The sequence below is a fragment of the Eschrichtius robustus genome, chromosome 15 (genome assembly GCF_028021215.1).
Source record: "Eschrichtius robustus isolate mEscRob2 chromosome 15, mEscRob2.pri, whole genome shotgun sequence".
NCBI lineage: Eukaryota > Metazoa > Chordata > Mammalia > Artiodactyla > Eschrichtiidae > Eschrichtius > Eschrichtius robustus.
Window position 1 is genome coordinate 6,842,275 of NC_090838.1, and position 19,717 is coordinate 6,861,991.

Sequence of the window (19,717 nt, forward strand, 5' to 3'; positions counted from 1 at the left end):
CACTGCCCCTTGGTGCCATAGTCCTGAAATGCAAATCTGACCCTGCTTTACATTCAAGTGGTTCCCTGGTGCCTAAGTCCTTGCTGACCTCGGGCCCTGGACCTCTGGTCCCATCAGCCCTGTCAGACCCACATCCTGCCCCCCGTTGCCGCCTTGCCCTGTAGCCCCCAGCAGGACTGCACCTCTGGGGTACACCCCGCATCCTCGCATCCTATTCCCTTTGTCTACTGCCTGCTAGCCCTCTGACTGCCCAGCTCCGGATTCTCCTCCCCACGTGTCCCTTCCTCTTAGACCCATCACAGGCACTGATGTCCGGTATTTGTTATTGACACTCGTCTTGCCTGGGGGCCTCTCAAGGGCAGGGGCTCTGTTTTGCTCACTCTGATTCCCCAGGGGAAGTCCAGGGACGGGTGCAGGGGCTCAGTAAATTCAGCTGTAGCTTTGTTTTAAGAAGCAGGCTTCTTATTTTAAATGCTCCTTATTAGTCAGCAGTTTTGGAAAGAGAACTGGTTCCCCAGAAACGCGTGACCCTCCTACCCAGCCCGAAGTGGGAGGTGGCACTGGGGAGGCCAGGACGCTGCTCAGGACCACAGAGCCACAGGGACATGGGGACATGGGGACACGGCCAGGAGCCTGGCTGCCCAGAGCGTGTGCCTCTGCGCCTGCTATTTCCAGTTCTGCTTTCTGCATCTTGCTGCCTGGGCCCTTCTTGGCAAGTCATCTTGGTCATTTCAGAAAGAGGAGGGGGATTTATTTTTGAAAGTGCTTAATGATATTCCCAGAGGCCTGTGGGGAGCGTCTGCAGGAACAGTGAGTGTCGTCTGAACCTGCCTCATGCACGGCTCCGCTCCTGTCTTTCCTGCCTGGAAGCCTTTAATAAACAACAACAGCAATAATAAAAGCAGGCTGCCATCGAGAGCCTCCTGTGTTGCTTAAATCACCGTTACTTTGAGTGCCTGTTACACTTACACGGCCAAACCCAATACCCCAACCAGTTCAGATTTGAATCTAACCTTAGTTGACAAAGCTCTGGATTTTAAAGGGTCTCAGAAGCCACAGCCCTGTGGAAGGCAGCCCACCATGGAGGGAGGTCACGGATGAGAGGCAGAGGGCACGATGGCCGAGATGAGCAGGAACAGGGAACACCATCTGCCACGGTCTGAGAACAAGGCAAGAGCCTGAACCAGGGCACTGGAATACTTGGCATGAGTTAAAACAATACTTTGACAAGAGAGCGGGAAAAAATTCGACCCTGAATCAGCAGAGGGGTTTTTCCAGCCCCACAGGGGAAGCCCTGCAGCCCGTGCTGTAAACATCATCTGCCCATGGCCTTGAAGGCCCAGGGAACCAGCAATCAGCCGCCATGGTTGGTGGTCTGGGTGGGCATGACCACCCCTGCGCCCTGTGTGCTGCAGGAGCAGGAGGGTTTCTCGTGGATGCCAGTCCCACGAGAGGACTCTGGAAGGCAGCCTTTCCCCTCCTTGTCCTGGGCGCATCTAGAGTTAGGGGCTCAGCACCTCTGACCTCCAACCCTGCTGGAGAGACCAGGAGGACAGGATGAAACCAGCTCCCCAGCCTGGCACTCAGGGCTCTTTACAACTGATGGATTTCTCACTGCCACCCCAAACCCTGGCCCTGTAACTGTGCTGTCTCCTCTGCCTTTTCCTCCTCCTCCCCTGGCCAGCGGCTGCTCACCCTGCAACGCCCAGGTCCAACGTCACCCTTGGGAAGCTGAGCCTCCCCGCCTGCTGCCCCCTGTGTGCTCTCCTCGCCCTCCCGGGGTCCTGCTCACAGGCGTCCTTCGCTGGACAGAGGGCTTTGGAAGAGGAGGGATCTCGCCAATCTTCCCGCAAAATGCTAGGCACGGGGAAGGGTTTGATGACGTTTTGATGGATGAACAAAGACTCGAGCCACTTGTCAACAAGCCCAAAGTGACTGAAAAAAAGTGGAGCAGTTTACCCACAGCCTCATGCAGAAAATTATGGGAAATCATCCAGGACACGAGTGACAGAGGTGAGAACTGTCCCTGTGATAGGTGACTTCTGGGAAGCTGAGGTGGCCACATCAGCTCAAGAGCAGGCAATTCTTTTTTCTAATAAATTTATTTATTATTTTATTATTTATTTTTGGCTGTGCTGGGTCTTCGTTGCTGCATGCAGCCTTTCTCTAGTTGCCGCGAGCGGGGGCTACTCTTTGTTGCGGTGCACAGGCTCTAGGCACGTGGGCTTCAGGAGTTGTGGCACACGGGCTTAGTTGCTCCGTGGCATGTGGAATCTTCCCGGACCAGGGATCGAACCTGTGTCCCCTGCATTGGCAGGCAGATTCTCAATCACTGCGCCACCAGGGAAGCCCAAGAGCAGGCAATTGTGCACCCTGCTGACAGCATCTGCTGTGACACAGGGTCCTCCACCCCTTACGCCCCTGTGGGGCTTTAGCTAATGCCTCAGTGATAACACAGACGGCGAAACTGAGGCCCCAGAGCTGAAGAACCAAATCACCCGGGTTCTAAAGGCAGAGTTTCTGACTGCCTGCTCTGCACATGGGCCACGAGCCACTGTGGGCTGGTGGAGAATATTCCAGACTTGGAGTCAGAGTATGTGGGTTTGAGTGTGGTTTCCATCCCTTATAGCCTCACACTGATACTCCTCTTCTGGAGCCTCAACTACTCACTTATGGAATGGGCATAAATAGCTTCCTTCCTGAGATGCCGCATCAAGGAAGAATACACGTGAAAAGTTTCATAAGTTTTAAGGACTTCCTTCAAACACAGATTTATTTTATGTTTTTATCTAAGGGTTGCAAATTAGATGAAAGTCCAGGAAACCTAAAGTGTGTGATCAGTCAAGTTATGACTTAAAAAGAAAAAGCTTACAGGAAAGACAAACACCACTATGTGATTAAATCTGCTAACTAGTGTGCAGTGACTTTTGCTTTATCTTGTGTTTGCTTTTTAAAATCTATTTAATCTGACCTGGTGACCTGAGGTGGGGACACACACACACACGCAGCACACTCAGCTTGGTCAGGAACTTCCACAAACACAGTAGATAAAATCTTAGTTTCAGGCATAGCTTCTTGGTCAGGTGGTATTACTACTATTACCTACTACTAAAAACAGAAGTGGGAAGATATTTGATAACTATTGTGTTTGTACGCTTAATATAAAAGAACACTTAAAAAAGAAATAAATCAGGAAAAATATTCCAATAGAAAAATGGACAAAATGTCCAGGGTAAGAAATGTAAATGCCCAGTGAGCACTCAAAAAAAACCTTAACCACATTAGAGATAAAAGAAATGCAAATTAAAAATAACAAGAAAATACAGTTTTGCATATAAAACCAAAAGTAAGAAATATGGAAACATACATTAAAGTCATAAAAGGACATTTCGCCACAGAAACTTTACTTCTAAGAGAATATGCTAAATAATTAAGAATATGCTCAAAGGTTTAGTTACAAGAATGCTCACCCCTAATAGCATTGGCTATTGTAGTAAATGATTGGATGTAACCCACAGAACTGATGGTAGGGGGTTCGTGTTCTTTTGATGGGTTACTTAAGTGCCAGCCAAAGTTATATTCCAGAGTGTACACACTCACACACACACACAATTCTAGCGGGTATACACAAACATGTTACATGGTTAATCTCTAGGTGTGAGATTATGTGTGACTTTTCCGTGGTTTTTTTGGGTTATCCTCATTTTTGTAGTTTATCTGCAGCGAACATGTAAAATCTCTGTAATAAGGAAGCGTTCGTGAGTCCTCTGGTCGGCGGAGCGGTTTCCCTCCACGTTGTCTTAGATCCTAACTAGAAGCATGGAGCAGTCAGGTGGCCGCAAAGGTGGAACAGCTGGACACAGCAACAGAGGAGCTGGGGAAGGACTCGGGTTCACCTGCTTCCAAAGCTGGTGTCCCCTGAGCTCAACGTGCGCCCTCAGTGTGCACTTGGTAAGGGGGCCGTCTCTCTGATTCGCCAGCAATGGGAGCTTCCAGATGCTTCCCTGCCAGGTGTGGGAGGTGACTGTGGCACCCCTCTGGCGCTCTATTTCAACCACCCTTGGGGCTTCCCTGGCTCTCCAGTGGTTAGGACTCCACGCGTCCACTGTGAGGGGCACAGGTTCGATTCCTGGCTGGGGAGCTAGGACCCCACAAGCCTCGTGGCCAAAATAAACTTAAAAAATAATAAACAAGCCTCATTAGAACCCATCAGACATGGTCCTGCCGCCAGGAGCTCTGCGGCTCCCAGAGGCCCGAAGCAGCCCACCCTGGTCCCCCGGGAACCAGTTTGGTACATGTGAATTTTCCGGGCCCTGGATCCTCTGGGAGGCTGAGCTCTCGGTGGGGACCTTGGCCTGCCCGCCTGTGCCCATCACAAGCGGGAGACGTTGGGCAAGTCCGTTTGCCTCGCGGAACATCAGTTTCTTCAGCTTCAAAATGGGGATAACATTTTCTATCCCATGGAGGCCTTGAAGGCCACACTAAGGGACTCAGGTTTATTCCAATGGAAGAAAACTCCACAGGTGATTCTGCCAGGCAGAATCCCAAGGGACTCGTTCCCGTTAGCTACTGCTACCGGGGTTCCCTGCGCTCAGCTGCAGCGGGCAAGGCCAAGATTGAGAGATTTTCACCCTAGAGAGCACATTCCCCCCTCAGAGGGAGGGGCGCAGGGGGAGGCTTGGCATCCGACTCCTCTCTGGCCCTGGGTCAGTGCTGTGACGACCTTGAGGTCAGGGGTCACTTCAACCTCCCTCACACAAGGGGTACCTCGACTTAGGAATCCGACAGCGATCAGGGAAGAATGAGGTCCACACCTGCGTGGTTAGCAGATGCCTTGCTGAGCCCTGCAGATTTGGAAGACAGAGAATGCTCTGGGGAACGTTTCTGGGGAAAAATATTCCATATGTTTTTGGAGAATCGGAGCTATTTCTGAAAGACAAGAGACTTCCCCTCTGTGGGCCCCCAGATGTTTTCTCTCTTACACTGTCATCCTTCAGAGGACTAGAGAAGTTTACTATTATTCTTAACCAGGGAGATACAGAAGATGGGTTTATTATCCCATTTTATGAGTATGACACACTGAGGCTTGGAGAGTTAAATGGCTCTCCCCTAGTCACAGCTTGTTTGTGGTGGGCCCAGGAGTTCTGGTTCTGCCTTCTAAGCCAGCGACTTTTTCACAGTCTGCCCATACCCATGATGATATTTTTTAAAGCTTTAAGCCCTGGGTGAAATAATGGCTTTTCCACTTACTGGTTGTGTAATCTTGAGCGTGTTATCAATAGCCAGCTAAAATACGGGACGTCCAGTTAAATTTGAATTTCAGGTAAACAATGAATAGGTGTTTTTAGAATAAGTATGTTCCATGCAATATTTGCTAACTCTGGTGCTGTAGATTATATGTTTGTGTCTCTCCCAATATTGATATGTTGAAATCCTAACCCTCAGGATGACGATATTAGGTGAGGCCTTTGGTGTGATTAGATCATGAGGGTGAAGCCCTGTGAAGGGCATTAGTGCCCTTATGAAAGAGACTCCCTTGCCCTTTCTGCCAAGTGAGGACACGGCAAAAGGGAACCATCTGTGCACCAAGAAGTGAGTCCTCATCGGACATCAAATCTGCTGACACCTTGATCTTGGACTTCCAGCTTCCAGAACTATGAGAAATAAATTTCTGTTGTTTATAAGCCACTCAGTCTTTGGTATTTTATTACAGTAGTCAGAACAAACTAAGACACCTGACAACTCTAATTATTCCTCTAATTTTAAAAGGTAAAAGGGAACTGTTGTGAAGATTAACTTTGGTAATGTATTAAAGAATCCACCACGAAATAGCATTCAGTGAACGTTAAAAAAGAAAACACAAGCACCTGTAGAAGGCCATATAAACTATCTCTGGTTCTCTCCTCCCCCGACCTTCAAAAACTTCATACCCAGAAGTTGGTAAACTTTTCCTGTAAATGGCCAGTTAGTAAATATTTTAGGCTTTGTGGGCCACTAAGTCTCTGTTGCAAATATTCAGCTCTTCCATGTCGCATAAAAACAGCAAAGAGACCATATGTAATAAATGGTTATGGCTGAGTTCCAATAACACTTTAGTTACAAAAACAGGCAGGGGTATGAAAAGATAATGCACCCCAATGTTCACAGCAGCATTATTTACAATTGCTAAGGTATGGAAGCAACCTAAGTGTCCATCAGGGATGAATGGATAAAGAAGATGTGGTACATATATAGGATGGAATACTACTCAGCCATAAAAAAAATGAAATTTTGCCATTTGCAGCAATATGGATGGATGTGGAGGACATTGTGCTGAGTGAAATAAGAGAGGGAAAGACAAATACTGTATGATATCACATATATGTGGAACCTAAAAAATACAACAAACTAGTGAATAAAAGAAGAAAGAAGTAGAGGACTTCCCTAATGGCGCAGTGGTTAAGAATCTACCTGCCAATGCAGGGGACACGGGTTCGAGCCCTGGTCTGGGAAGAGCCCACATGCCGTGGAGCAGCTAAGCCCGTGTGCCACAACTACTGAGCCTGTGCTCTGGAGCCCGCGAGCCACAGCTACTGAGCCCGTGTGCCACAACTACTGAAGCCCACGTGCCTAGAGCCCGTGCTCCGAAACAAAGAGAAGCCACCGCAATGAGATGCCCGCGCACCGCAACGAAGTGTAGCCTCCGCTCGCCGCAACTAGAGAAAGCCTGCATGCAGCAACAAAGACCCAACACAGCCAAAAATAAATTTTTTAAAAAAAGGAAGCAGAGTCACAGATATAGAGAACAAACTAATGGTTACCGAGGCAGGAGGGGCAATATAGAGGTAGTGGGGAAAAGGGTTATTATGGGATTATGTGAAATCATGTGTGTGAAGCTTTTGAAAATCGTAAAGCACTACAGAACTGAAAGACTCTTTAATTGAATTTTAAAAAACAGGTAGGGATAGATTTGGCTGAGGGAGCTGGCTGACTCCTGCCCTCCCGGTAACTATTTGCCTGTCAAGTTATTTGATTCTAGGTCTCTAGCTTCCTTCTGTATTTTCTCATCAGTCACTAATTGCTAAAGCACAGGTATTCTGTTCCCATTTCTCAAAAAACCACACACCCAGCTGTGGAGACCACAGGCTTGGGGCCAGGCTCCCCTGAGGAGATTGCAGCACCCTTGCCCCCTTACCCCAAAGTCCATGGACAAGGCCCTTGTCACCCAAAGCTGCCCCTTCCACCAGCACAGACATGAGGCTGAAGCTACCAGACTCTCTGTCAAGCCATTGCCATGGTAACCTCTGGCAGCTGCGTCTCCAGCTCAGCCCTGAGAGGTGTGCATGCGAGAAAATGAAGTCCCTGGAAAAAACCGACCAATTTCACCAATCTTTAGAGCAGTCACCAGGCCCAGGGAACCGTGGAAGGAGTGGAAAGAAATAATACAAGGCCAATAATAATTATGCTAAAAGCAATATCAAAATTATATTGTGTTCGTACAGCACTCCACATCCACAATCTCAATTTATGTCTACCATCCTTAGCGTTTCCTCTAGTCATTTATTCATTTAGCACCTACCCTATGTCAGGAACTGTTCTAGGCCCTGGAGTTTCAATGATGAAGCAGACTCTGCCCTCAAGCACCTTATGGTTTAGTGTAGGGTTGTGGGGAGCCATGGAAATAAAGAAACAAAATAATTACAAATAGTGACAAGCAAGCACAGTGAAGGGAGAACACAGGATGCAGAGTACAGATTAATGTGTCTGTGGGGTAAATCTACCTAGATAGTAGGATAAGGGCGGGTCGTTCAAAGGAGGTGACGTTTCAGCTAAAGGGCTGAATGGTTAGAATGAGTCACTTGGGAAAGAATAGGGGAAAGGGCACCTTAGGCAGTACGACTAGCATGTGCAAAGTAGATGAAGTTGGGGGAAATCACAAAGCATGTTTTGTTCTCAGTTAAGTGTATCAGTCAACGCTATGGACTAAACGTTTTTGCCTCCATCCCCAAATTCGTATGTTGAACCCTTAATCCCCAAGTGATAATATTTGGAGGTGGGGTAATTAGGTAAAGACAGGGTCATGGGGGTGGAGCCCTCGGATGGCATTAGTGCTCCGATAGGAAGAGAAAGCCTGGAGCTCGCTGGCTCGCCACCGTTTGAGGACACAGTGAGAAGGTGATAGTCTGCAAGCCGGGAAGAGGGCTCTCACCAGAACCCGCCTGCGCTGGCACCCTGAACTCAGACTTCCCAGGCTCCAGAACTGTGAGAAGTAATTTTCTGTTGTTTAAGCCACTTGGTCTCTGAGATGTTTTGTTACAACAGCTCTAGCTGACAAAGAGAGTCGGCGTCCGGTCCAGTGCCAGGGAAGCAGAAACCATTCTAGGCACTTCAGAGGGAGTTTAATATAGGCAACTGGCTTCCAGCTGCTGGGAGGGTTAGAAGAACAAAAAAACAAAGGGGGTGGGGGTTAGAGGAGCAAAAGAAAGAAAAGGATTTTTTCCCAGAGGCTGGTGAGCTGCTTGTGCCCCTGGACTGGGGCCCGTGAGCCCATGTGGGTAACGAGTCACGCTCCCATCCTCATCATGCAAATGAGCAAATCAAGGCAGAAACTTTCAGTAAAACTGACACTGCTTTTATTATTTATAGCAAAAAAAAAGCCACCCAAAACAACAAATAAGTAAGCAAGTGTGCACCTGAAACCACCACAATATTGTAAATCAACTATACTTCAGTTAAAAAAATAGCTAAACAAGTGGCATAATGAATAAATGCTAAAATAAATCAATAAAGAACGTCTACAGATCATTCAGAAAATGACTAACAAACTATAGGAAATTAGGTAAGGGCTATTAACAACCAGTTGCACAAAAGGGAAACACAAATGGACCTTAAAAATATGAAAAGATGTCCCTTCATTGTGATAAGAGAAATGGAAAATAAACTACAAGGGATACCATTTCTCATCTCTCAGGTTGGTAAAGATCAAAGTGTTTGAGAATGCCAGGACACAGAGGGAGCAGCCAAGTTTTCGAGCTCCTGTATTTCTGAGAGTGTGACTTGTTCCCACGTCTAAGGAGGTCAACTGGCCACCCCTGTCACACTTGGGGTGTGACCTGCCGCTGTCACTGCATGTTTATCCTCCAGCTGAACTCACACCTGGGGAGGTGATGTGTGTGCAAGAATGCTCACCACAGCACTGTTTGCTAGCAAATGACTGGAAAGGACTTCAGTGTCCATTGGTAGGGGGCTGGTTAAATAAGTTAGAGAATAAGATGGGGCAGAGAAAACAATGAGAAATCTCTATATGTACTAAAAAGGAAATTTCTCTAAAAACATTTTTAAGGGAGAAATATGATAGTTCAGCAATGCGATAGTTCTGGTCCCACTAGAAGCCAATTCCAAGATGGGATTAGAGTACAAAACACTTACTGGGGGAGGGATCAGGGGAAGGTAGGGGTGGCGGCAGCCATCAGACTGGGTGCAGGTCTCACACCTGTGAGAGAAGAGCAGGAAGGAAGGCGGGTGAGAAGTTAGGAAGCATCTTGATGGCAGCTCAGGGCAAGAAAGTCTCCACCAGGCTAATGGGGCGTTCCCACATCGAAGTGGCCTGTCCACAGGAGTTTCCTGTCTCATGGAAGGAGCAGGCCTGCCTAGGTGCCCCTGCTGGCAGTCACCAGCTGGAAATACCCTGAAGGAAGCCAGGCCTCAGGGAAGAAAGGCAGTGGATCCAGAGGGCAGCAGCTGGGCTGTCAGCCAACTATACTCCCTGCAGCAGGAGACTGGTGGGCACGTTTTCCTGGCCACCACACGCAGGACCTTTGTGTAACATGGACTATTTATGGGGAGAAATATATACACTTGTCTGTAATGTATAGGACATCTCTGGAAGGATGCACAGGAAATTAGGAGCAGTGGCTGCCTCTGGGAAGTGGCCAACAGGAAAGGGAGAGACACATTCTTTCCATTGTAAGCCTTGTGTACTTTGAAGATGTTGTACTGTGTGTATCACCTAGTCCAAAAAATAAATTGAAACTAAAAATGGAAATTGAGACATGAGAATTGATGAGATTACCTAGGGTGAGAGTTGAAAAGGAATAAAAGAAGTGAGCTTGGGACCAGATCTGAAGAACCCCAATATCTAGAGGAAGAGGAGAGGGGAGGATCCAGCCAATAAACGGGGCCTGGACCAGAGGAGCAGGAGGGGAACTCCAAGAGGGCGGCACCCTGGAAGTTAGTCAACTGTGCTGAGTGGGGCTGAGTGTTCAGGTGGGAGAGGACAGAGGTTTGTCCACTGGGTGGGGCAATGTGAAGGTCATTGGCGACCTCAACAAGAGCAGGCTTGGTGTGGAAGCAAGGTCTCCAAAGAGTGAATTAGAGGATAAGGAAGTGGAAACATATGCCTAGACAACACTTTCTGGACGTTTGCCTTGAAGGGGACTAAAGAGTGAGAAGGAAGCTACAGAGAGATTTTTTTTTAAATTAAAGTGTAGTTGATTTACAATCTTGTGTTAGTTTCAGGTATGCAGCAAAGTGATTCGGTTTATATACATACCTTTTCAGATTCTTTTCCATTATATGTTATTACAAGATATTGAATATATTTCCCTGTGCTATACAGTCAGTCTTTGCTGTTTATAGGATTTAAAATTATAATCTGGGAGGTGACAGCACATGCTGTGTGCTGATGGGGATGATCTAACCGGAAGCGTAGGAAGAGTAATGCAGAGGAGAAGGGCAAAGAGGGCAGGGCCAAGTCCAGGAAAAGGTGAGAGAGAATCGATTCAGAGATGGTAGGGAGGTTGTCCAAAGTCACACAGCTCACTAGTGTCCCCTATTTTTTCCTCTTCAGTAGAGAGGAAGAACAGAAAGTTGGATTTCTTTTTCAGGTTCAAATATAGGACATTTCCCAAAGTTTATGAGTTGAAACAGAAATAAGACATTGCAGTGAAAAACTCCTAGAGGGAAAATAATTTGCAAGCGGGGAGACCAGCTTGGTTCAGCATCATGAAGGGCTTGGAGCTTCCAGGATGAGAACTCGTTGCAGCGAAAGGTCCTTCCACTCCAGGGCCACCTGTAGGAAGTGGGTGGTTTCTCCACCAACGTTTTAATCCAACCCCACTTCTATTTCAAAAAACAGGCAAACTAGAAACAGCTTTAAGTAGTCCAGGTCAAATGCCCAAGTCGTAACATTTTGGAAGCGAAAACTCTTTGGGGTAAAAATTAAATTAGATAAAGTATGGACATTTTCTTAGCTTAGATCCTGGCCTGAGGTAATCATTCAGTAAATGGTAGTTGTTAGTACAATGCCAGCCTGTGATTAATGGAAACTCAGGTAACAGAAAATTCTAGACTTGGAAATAGATGTGTCTATTTTAGTCATCACTCAGTATCGAGGGGCTACACAGGTGCTTAATCTGCACAGGTCTACACAGGGTCTGCACCTGTAGAAGGTGCTTAATCCATGTTTGTTGAATGAATGAACCCTACCTTAGCCCCCTGTTTCCAGGGTCAAAATCTAGTCTTGTCACCACCAGTGGTGATGACCTCTCGGTCATCACAGCTGTAATCTACAACCACCAAACTTGAATCACACACGACCCTCATTCACAACCACTAAAGCCTTGAGTTACCTGGCAACCCAATGTTTCCCCCACCCAGTCACTCCTCCACTCTCTTGGTGATGAATTCAGCCCTCTCCTCCCTCCAAATCCCCATCAGTTCCTCCGCCAGCCTTATTCCACGACCTGTCCACGCTCCTTCTCAGGCACAGACGTGCACCAGATCCCAGCCTCTCCTCTGTCACCTGCATCAACGTTTCCTCTCTAGTGCTTTATTCCCATTAGCACGTACGTGTGCTGTCATTGTTCGATCCAGCCCCTTCCACAAACTCCAGACTCATTTCCGCAGTGTACGCAGACGCCGCACTGGACTGTCTAATGGGCATCTCAGCATATCCTGCCCAGAGCAGCACTGCTGAGCTCACGCTCACCGTCTCCTCCCCAGGCTAACCTCAGCCGGCAGCCTGGAGTCACCCGGGCCCTTCCTCCATCTCCGCTCTCTGCCTTCACTTCCCTCCAGGCGCTGGCGATCTTGCGGTTCCTGGGCACATGGCCAGGCTCCCGGGACCCAGGTCTTTCCCTGGCTGCTCCTCCCTGAACCTTCCTCCGCGTACAGCACAGGGCAGCTCCCTCCTCTCCTTGACTCAAACGCTGTCTTCTCAGGAGGCTTTTCCCTCTGAAGCTGCATCCACGCATATCGTGCATCCTAAGTGTTCCACTCCTGGATAGAAATGCATTCCTATGTTCGTGAAAAGACACGCACAAGAATGTTTACAGCAGCACTATTCATAATTTCCCTTCGAGTCTCTCCCAGGCTCAGGGAAAGATCAACGGGAGTTCATAGAGCACAGGTCTTCGGAACCTCTGGGCCTGGGTTTCCAGGGAAACTGAGCTGGGGCCCGACGGTCTCTATTGTGGTGGAGGGTCTGGGTCTCAGGATCACAGAGCTGCCAGACGCATAGCCTCACATCATTTGAAACTGGCCCTGAATTTTCCCCTCTCCCCACTTGGCAGGTGGGACAAGCTGATGCCCAGTGAGGGAGGGTGATTTTCCCAAGGCCACATAGCAAGACAATGGAATTGAAGTCTACTGACTCCCAGGTGGGCCTGTTCCACTGTGCTCTGCATCTTATCTTTCCTGGGCATCAGAGAAGGTGAGGCCTCGAAGGCATGGAGGTCTTGGGGTTCCCCATCCTGGCTGCCCATTAGAATCACCTGGGAATGCCCATGCCTGCGCCCCACCCTGGACCAGATAAATCAGAGCCTCTGGGGATGAGGCCTGGGCACTGATATTCTTTTAAAGCCCCCCAAGTGGTTCTAACGTGCAGCCAGGATAGAGAACCACTGTTCTAGCCCCAGAGGTAGGCGTGAACCCCAGAGATGGGAAACGTCTAGGCCATAGTTATTAAGACCAGAGTGGATGTCACACCTGGTCTTTGGACCCACGGTTCAGTGCTCTTCCTAATTCAGGACACTGCTGCCCTCCTGCCTCCACAGACCCTCTACAAAGAGTCTAACATCTGGTCCTCATCACGGTGCTGCTAACCCCAGTGAGGAACACATCACTCACATATGTTCGGAACAGAATTCAGGTCAAATAATGAGCAGGTTGGGAATTCTGGTGTCCCCATAGCAGAATTCACTAATTTCCGGTCTTTGAGAGTTTTCGCCACCCCACTTTCCCCCGAATCATGCTGTCCACGCTCCGCAACGGCCAAGTCTCTGTGATCTCTGTTATTACAACATGCCCACGGCATATATTGTTAGTGCCACTGAAGAGACGTGCTAAATGAGGCCTCAGGGAAGAAGAGTGACTTGTCCAGGGTCACAGATCAGTAAGGTGGCCTTAGCCAATAACTTGAACTTAGGTTCGCAAAAATCCAAGAACGCGCTCTTTCTCCTGTCTTTTGCCACCTCTGTTCATTCCTGGACAGGCTCAAACCATGAGCTACTTTGTCAGCGGCCACCGTGTCCCCCACTTCACCCCAGGCAGCCCCCCAGGTGAGTCCTCGGGCTCTTCCTTGCCCAGAAACCACTGGCTGGGTTGTGCTCCAGGGGCCCACAAGGCCCATCGGTGTCGAAGACTGAATCTGAGACTTGTGTCTGGTCAAGAACTAGCTTTGGCTCCAAAAATCTGCCTCCTTATCTCTGCCAGGGTCTGGTATAGCCGGAAGGCTCTTCCAAACCCGTCTTCTGGAAAGAGACACATTTAAATTAGAGCTGAGGTTCAGTGAACCTTGCGTTACAGCAGAGGCTGTCATCTGAAGCCTGGGCTTTCCTTTGCAATTTTCATTTTAAAAGAGAGTGTTTATGCAAATTTGTCATGAAGGTTTAAAAATCTCGACTTGCCCTGGAGCCAAACTCTGCTTTTCTAATTGGGTAGGGGAGTCATTGCTAAAGCTCCAAACAATGTTCTTCACAAAATTGCATGTTTTGCAAGAGTTGCTCTTGAAAACATATAATTCTGATGTTGTGAAACCATTGCATCAATGCAGAGTTTTGAAAAAATGGAAATGTTCACTCCGGGAACCGAGGGGGTTGTTATTCGAGGTTGTAACAGTCTGGAATACTGTCTGCATAGGATGGGGAAGGAGACAGGCGTTTGTGGGTTGATTTCTCAATAATACAGGAAGGTGGGGAATTGGGGAGGGGGAATGTAAAGAAGAAAGGGCCTCATGTGTCAGGTCTACAGTCCTCTGCTCTACCAGCTGAGCTATCGAAGGGTGCACAAAAATAAACTCAAAATGGATTAAAGACCTAAGTGTAAGGGCAGACACTATCAAACTCTTAGAGGAAAACATAGGCAGAACACTCTATGACATACATCACAGCAAGATTCTTTTTGACCCAGCTCCCAGAGAAATGGAAATAAGAACACAAATAAACAAATGGGACCTAATGAAACTTAAAAGCTTTTGCACAGCAAAGGAAACCATAAACAAGACCAAAAGACAACCATCAGAATGGGAGAAAATATTTGCAAATGAAGCAACTGACAAAGGATTAATCTCCAAGATTTACAAGCAGCTCATGCAGCTCAATAACAAAAAAACCAACAACCCAATCCAAAAATGGGCAGAAGACCTAAATAGACATTTCTCCAAAGAAGATATACAGATGGCCTACAGACACATGAAAGAATGCTCAACATCATTAATCATTAGAGAAATGCAAATCAAAACTACAATGAGATATCATCTCACACCGGTCAGAATGGCCATCATCAAAAAATCTAGAAACAATAAATGCTGGAGAGGGTGTGGAGGAAAGGGAACACTCTTGCACTGTTGGTGGGAATGTAAATTGATACAGCCACTATGGAGAACAGTATGGAGGTTCCTGAAAAAACTACAAATAGAACTACCATACGACCCAGCAATCCCAATACTGGGCATATACCCTGAGAAAACCATAGGTCAAAAAGAGTCATGTACCAAAATGTTCATTGCAGCTCTATTTACAATAGCCAGGACATGGAAGCAACCTAAATGTCCATCGACAGATGAATGGATAAAGAAGATGTGGCACATATATACAATGGAATATTACTCAGCCATAAAAAGAAATGAAATGCAGGTATTTGTAATGAGGTGGATGGAGTTAGAGTCTGTCATACAGAGTGAAGTAAGTCAGAAAGAGAAAAACAAATACAGTATGCTAACACATATATACGGAATCTAAGGAAAAAAAAAAAAAAAAAAAAGGCCATGAAGAACCTAGTGGCAAGACGGGAATAAAGACACAGACCTACTAGAGTATGGACTTGAGGATATGGGGAGGGGGTGGGGTGAGATGTGACAGGGTAAGAGAGTGTCATGGACATATATACACTACCAAATGTAAAATAGATAACTAGTGGGAAGCAGCCGCATAGCACAGGGAGATCAGCTCGGTGCTTTTTGACCACCTAGAGGGGTGGGATGGGGAGGGTGGGAGGGAGGGAGATGCAAGAGGGAAGAGAAATGGGAACATATTGTATATGTATAACTGATTCACTTTGTTATAAAGCAGAAGCTAACACACCATTGTAAGGCAATTATACTTCAATAAAGATGTTTAAAAAAAAAAAAAAAAAAAAAAAAAGAAGAAAGGGCCTCAGACTCAGAGACCTGGTCACCCTCTGCCCCAGGCTGCTGAGCTGCTGGAGGCCAATCTTTGAAGCTTGCAGGGCTTCAGTTACCTCGGCTAGAAAATGAGCCGGTTGGGCTAGATGCCCCCGGGGTGACTTGGGCTCCTGGGGTGCTTACTTCTCTGGGGCTCCTCTTCCCACATGGCAGCCAAAGGTGCTGAACTGGATGACTCAGGAACAGTCTGGTCCTAAATTCCACACTCTTTGAAATTTCCTGATTGTCACTGGATGAGTCCCGGTCCACAGGAGGCCTTGCTGGGCCGCCACCTTCTTTATGTCCTTCCCAGAGAGGTTAGTAGAGTGTTTCCTTAACTAACCACACTTGGGTTGAGTCTTTCCAATGCCAGAAATAAAGAAGGATTTAAGGAAATTTCACTTTTCTCTTTCAGAGATGGTCACTGTTTACCATATTTGTGCATTATAAAGCGATTGATCTGTGGGGGAAGGTAGGGTGCAGAGCAGGGACGGGGTCACATTTTTCCTCCTTCTCCTTGAAAAGATATGAACCTCTGGGACTCCTTGAACAGCCAAGAGTCTGCCAGAAACCTCTCTGCGACTTTGGACGCAGGTGAGTCTTGAGTCCAGGGCTGGCCTGAATCACACGATGGGCTGGGGACTGGCCTGGGCTGCCGCTGCACAGGTCTTTTGCGTCGCACTGTCTTCTCCTGTGGTCCTACGAAGGCTCCTCCAAGTCCACGACAAGATAACGGCCCCCCTGCTGGCTTTCTGGCCACTGGGGACTCAACCGCAGTGGCTCCTGTCACCGGGAGAGTTTTTCAGTGTTCAGTTCCTTCTGATTCAGGCGGGGTGTCCCCCGTAATCAGAGCTTTCCTCTTGGCTCCAAGCTTCCCTTCTAGTGCACCTTACATCCCTTCTCGTACTTCAGTGCCAGAGTATTTCTCTCACTGGAAACCAAGGTTTTTTTGTTTGGGCCCTCACTCCCTATTCTGGCTCCAGCTCAGCACTGGCTATCCCTCCCCCGCCAGCCCAGTTCCAGAGGCCTGGATCTGTTTATGGGATGGTCTCTGCTCTTGTCTGATCTTGTTTGGCCTTCACGCACAGGGAACAAGTCCTGGCCAGCAGCACCTGCTCCTGGTGCGCACACAGGACTGTCCTCTGCTACTCCTCACATGTCACTCCTGAGCTGCCCCTTACTCGACCCCCTGCCTCTCCAGTGCCAGCCTTTGTGCCTTGAGAAGCTCATTTGATCATTTTTGCCATTTTTACACACACACAAACACACAAGCACACATTCCTTCTGTCTAGTAAGTAGTGGACACAGCTTCTACTGATTGGATACCTACTCAGTGCTCGGCGCTTACTATATCAGGATGCTTTCAGCTATAAAAAGCAGAAAAGACTCCAAATGGCTTGTAATAATAATGGCCAACATATTAACCCTTTTAATCCTGCAACAATCTCATAAAGTAGATATAGTTTATTATCTCCATGCCCATTTTACAGATGAGAAGACTGAGAGAGACAAGCATGCTAAAAGTCATAAGTGGTAGAGCCTGGATTTGGCAGTCTAGCTCCGAGCCTACATTCTGGACCACCACTATACTGTGCATTGAACCGTAGGATAGGATTCTTTCACTTAACAAGATGTCCCAAGGTGGGAACATTCCAAGGGCAATTAATTCAACAGCTCAACTTTGCCACCAAGGACCGGAGTTCTTTTCATCTTTGTGCTCTGCCATCTTTAACCTCTTGGCTTTTTTGTTCAGTATTATCCCTTTACGTTACAACATGGCTGCAGCAGCTCCAAGTATCACATCCTTACCTAACAACACCCAAAGGCCATCAGAAGAGCAAGTCCCTTCCTTATGGTTCTTTTTAAGATGAAGGAAACATCTGCAAATTCCCCCAGATGCTTCCCCTCCTGGCCCCTTAGCCAGAATAAAATTACATGCCTATTCATAAACTACCCATTGAGATGAAATGGGCTTGCCATAACTGGCTTAGACCAATCAGCACCCACACTTGTTGAGCTGGGAAGGAGAACTGCCTCTCCTGAAGCACAGGGATACCTGAATGAAGCTGGCTTCTGGTTTGTTGGCCGGGAAGGGGAGCCAGAGGCGTGCGGGCCTGACACACCCACCTTATTTCTTGTTCTCATCATAACCTTACGAGAGAGGGGTTATTATCATTTTACAAGTAAGGAAACTAAGACTCGGAGGGAACCAGTTGGTCGGCCGAGGTGACCAATAGGTCTGCATCCTCAGCGCATCCTCAGGCAGCCTGGCAGGCCTGGGAGTGAAAGCCTCCTTTCCTATAGCAGACGGACTGCACTGAAAGATTCGTGGTCCTGTCAGACGGCTCTCGCTGTCCCTTTGCAGTGACTGCATCAGTTTAACAACCAGAGGAATCCTCACATGATGTCTGCTCTGCTTGTAGGCACGTGGAGGCCCCAGGAGAGCAGCAGGGGCAAGAGAGGCTCTCCCAGCTCTCTCCTGTGGGTGTGCAGCCAGGGAGGGCGGCATCTCTTGGCGTGAGGTTTCCCTTATCTGCAAGCCTGGTTCTGCAGATTAGAGATAAGCCTTCGATGGCTCTCGGGTCCCATTCCAGAAAGCCCCTGTGGAGAGGTGGCCCCAGGCCCTGCTTTTACAGACCGGCTCCTCTGCTTTCTGATTCTCTTAGGAATGCTGGCACCTTTGATTTTCTGAGCCCCAGGAAGGGATCAGCCCTCTCACTGACCCATATGCCCCTTCCTCCCAAGGAGGGGGGGCCTGATCTCACCCCAGGGCTCCCTCTCCCTGTCCCGCATGGCTCTGCTATTTGTGGACGCCCTCTGGGACCACTCCCCAGGCGAGGTGCGTGCACGGGAAGCGGAGGCAGCCTGACCTCTATTCAGGCCTGTGGGCCCAGGTAGCTGTTTCTCCGCACAGATGGCCGACGCCATTGAGAAGGTCCTGGGACCCACTGTCCAGGCACAAACGTGGTGGGAGGTCCGGAGCAGTGTGCTTCTTTCCCGGAAACAAGCAAGGACACAGACTTCTTTGATTTTCCTCTCCCCTCTATTTGTGTATTTTTCACTCCTTGTTCATCCATCCATCCATCCATCATCCATCCATCCATCCATCCATCCAACAGGTCCGGAGCCCTTGCTGTGGGGCAGGCATGGAAATACAATGACAACTCACACATGGTTCCTGCCCCACCAGGAACCTTGCATTCCAGGGGGATACGCTCCACAACCCGTGAGTATTTAAGGTTTTAATTCCCCTGTGGGCATTCGTGTTTGAATTTGGGTCTCTGCAAAATGAATACACAAATATGGACAATTTAATGGTGGTCTCTCCAGGATCAAGCCAAAGTGAAGCCAGGGCATTCTTTTTTTTTTTTTTTTTTTTTTAAATTTTATTTATTTATTTTATTTATGGCTGTGTTGGGTCTTCGTTTCTGTGCCAGGGCTTTCTCCAGCTGTGGCAAGCGGGGGCCACTCTTCATCGCGGTGCGCGGGCCTCTCACTATCGCGGCCTCTCTCGTTGCGGAGCACAGGCTCCAGACGCGCAGGCTCAGTAATTGTGGCTCACGGGCCCAGTTGCTCCGCGGCATGTGGGATCTTCCCAGACCAGGGCTCGAACCCGTGTCCCCTGCATTGGCAGGCAGATTCTCAACCACTGCGCCACCAGGGAAGCAGGGCATTCTTTTTAAGAAGGGGCTCTGGGATTTCACTGGTGGCGTAGTGGTTAAGAAGCTGCCTGCCCATGCAGGGAACACGGGTTCGAGCCCTGGTCCGGGAAGATCCCACATGCCGCGGAGCAACTAAGCCCGTGCGCCACAACTACTGAGCCTGCGCTCTAGAGTCCGTGAGCCACAACTACAGAGCCCGCGTGCCACAACTACTGAAGCCCGCGTGCCTAGAGCCTGTGCTCCGCAACAAGAGAAGCCACTGCAATGAGAAGCCCGCACACCGCAACGAAGAGTAGCCCCCGCTCGCCGCACCTAGAGAAAGCCAGCACGCAGCAACGAAGACCCAGTGCAGCCAAAAATAAATAAATAAAATAAATAATAAATAAATAAATAAATAAAAGAAGGGGCTCTGCCT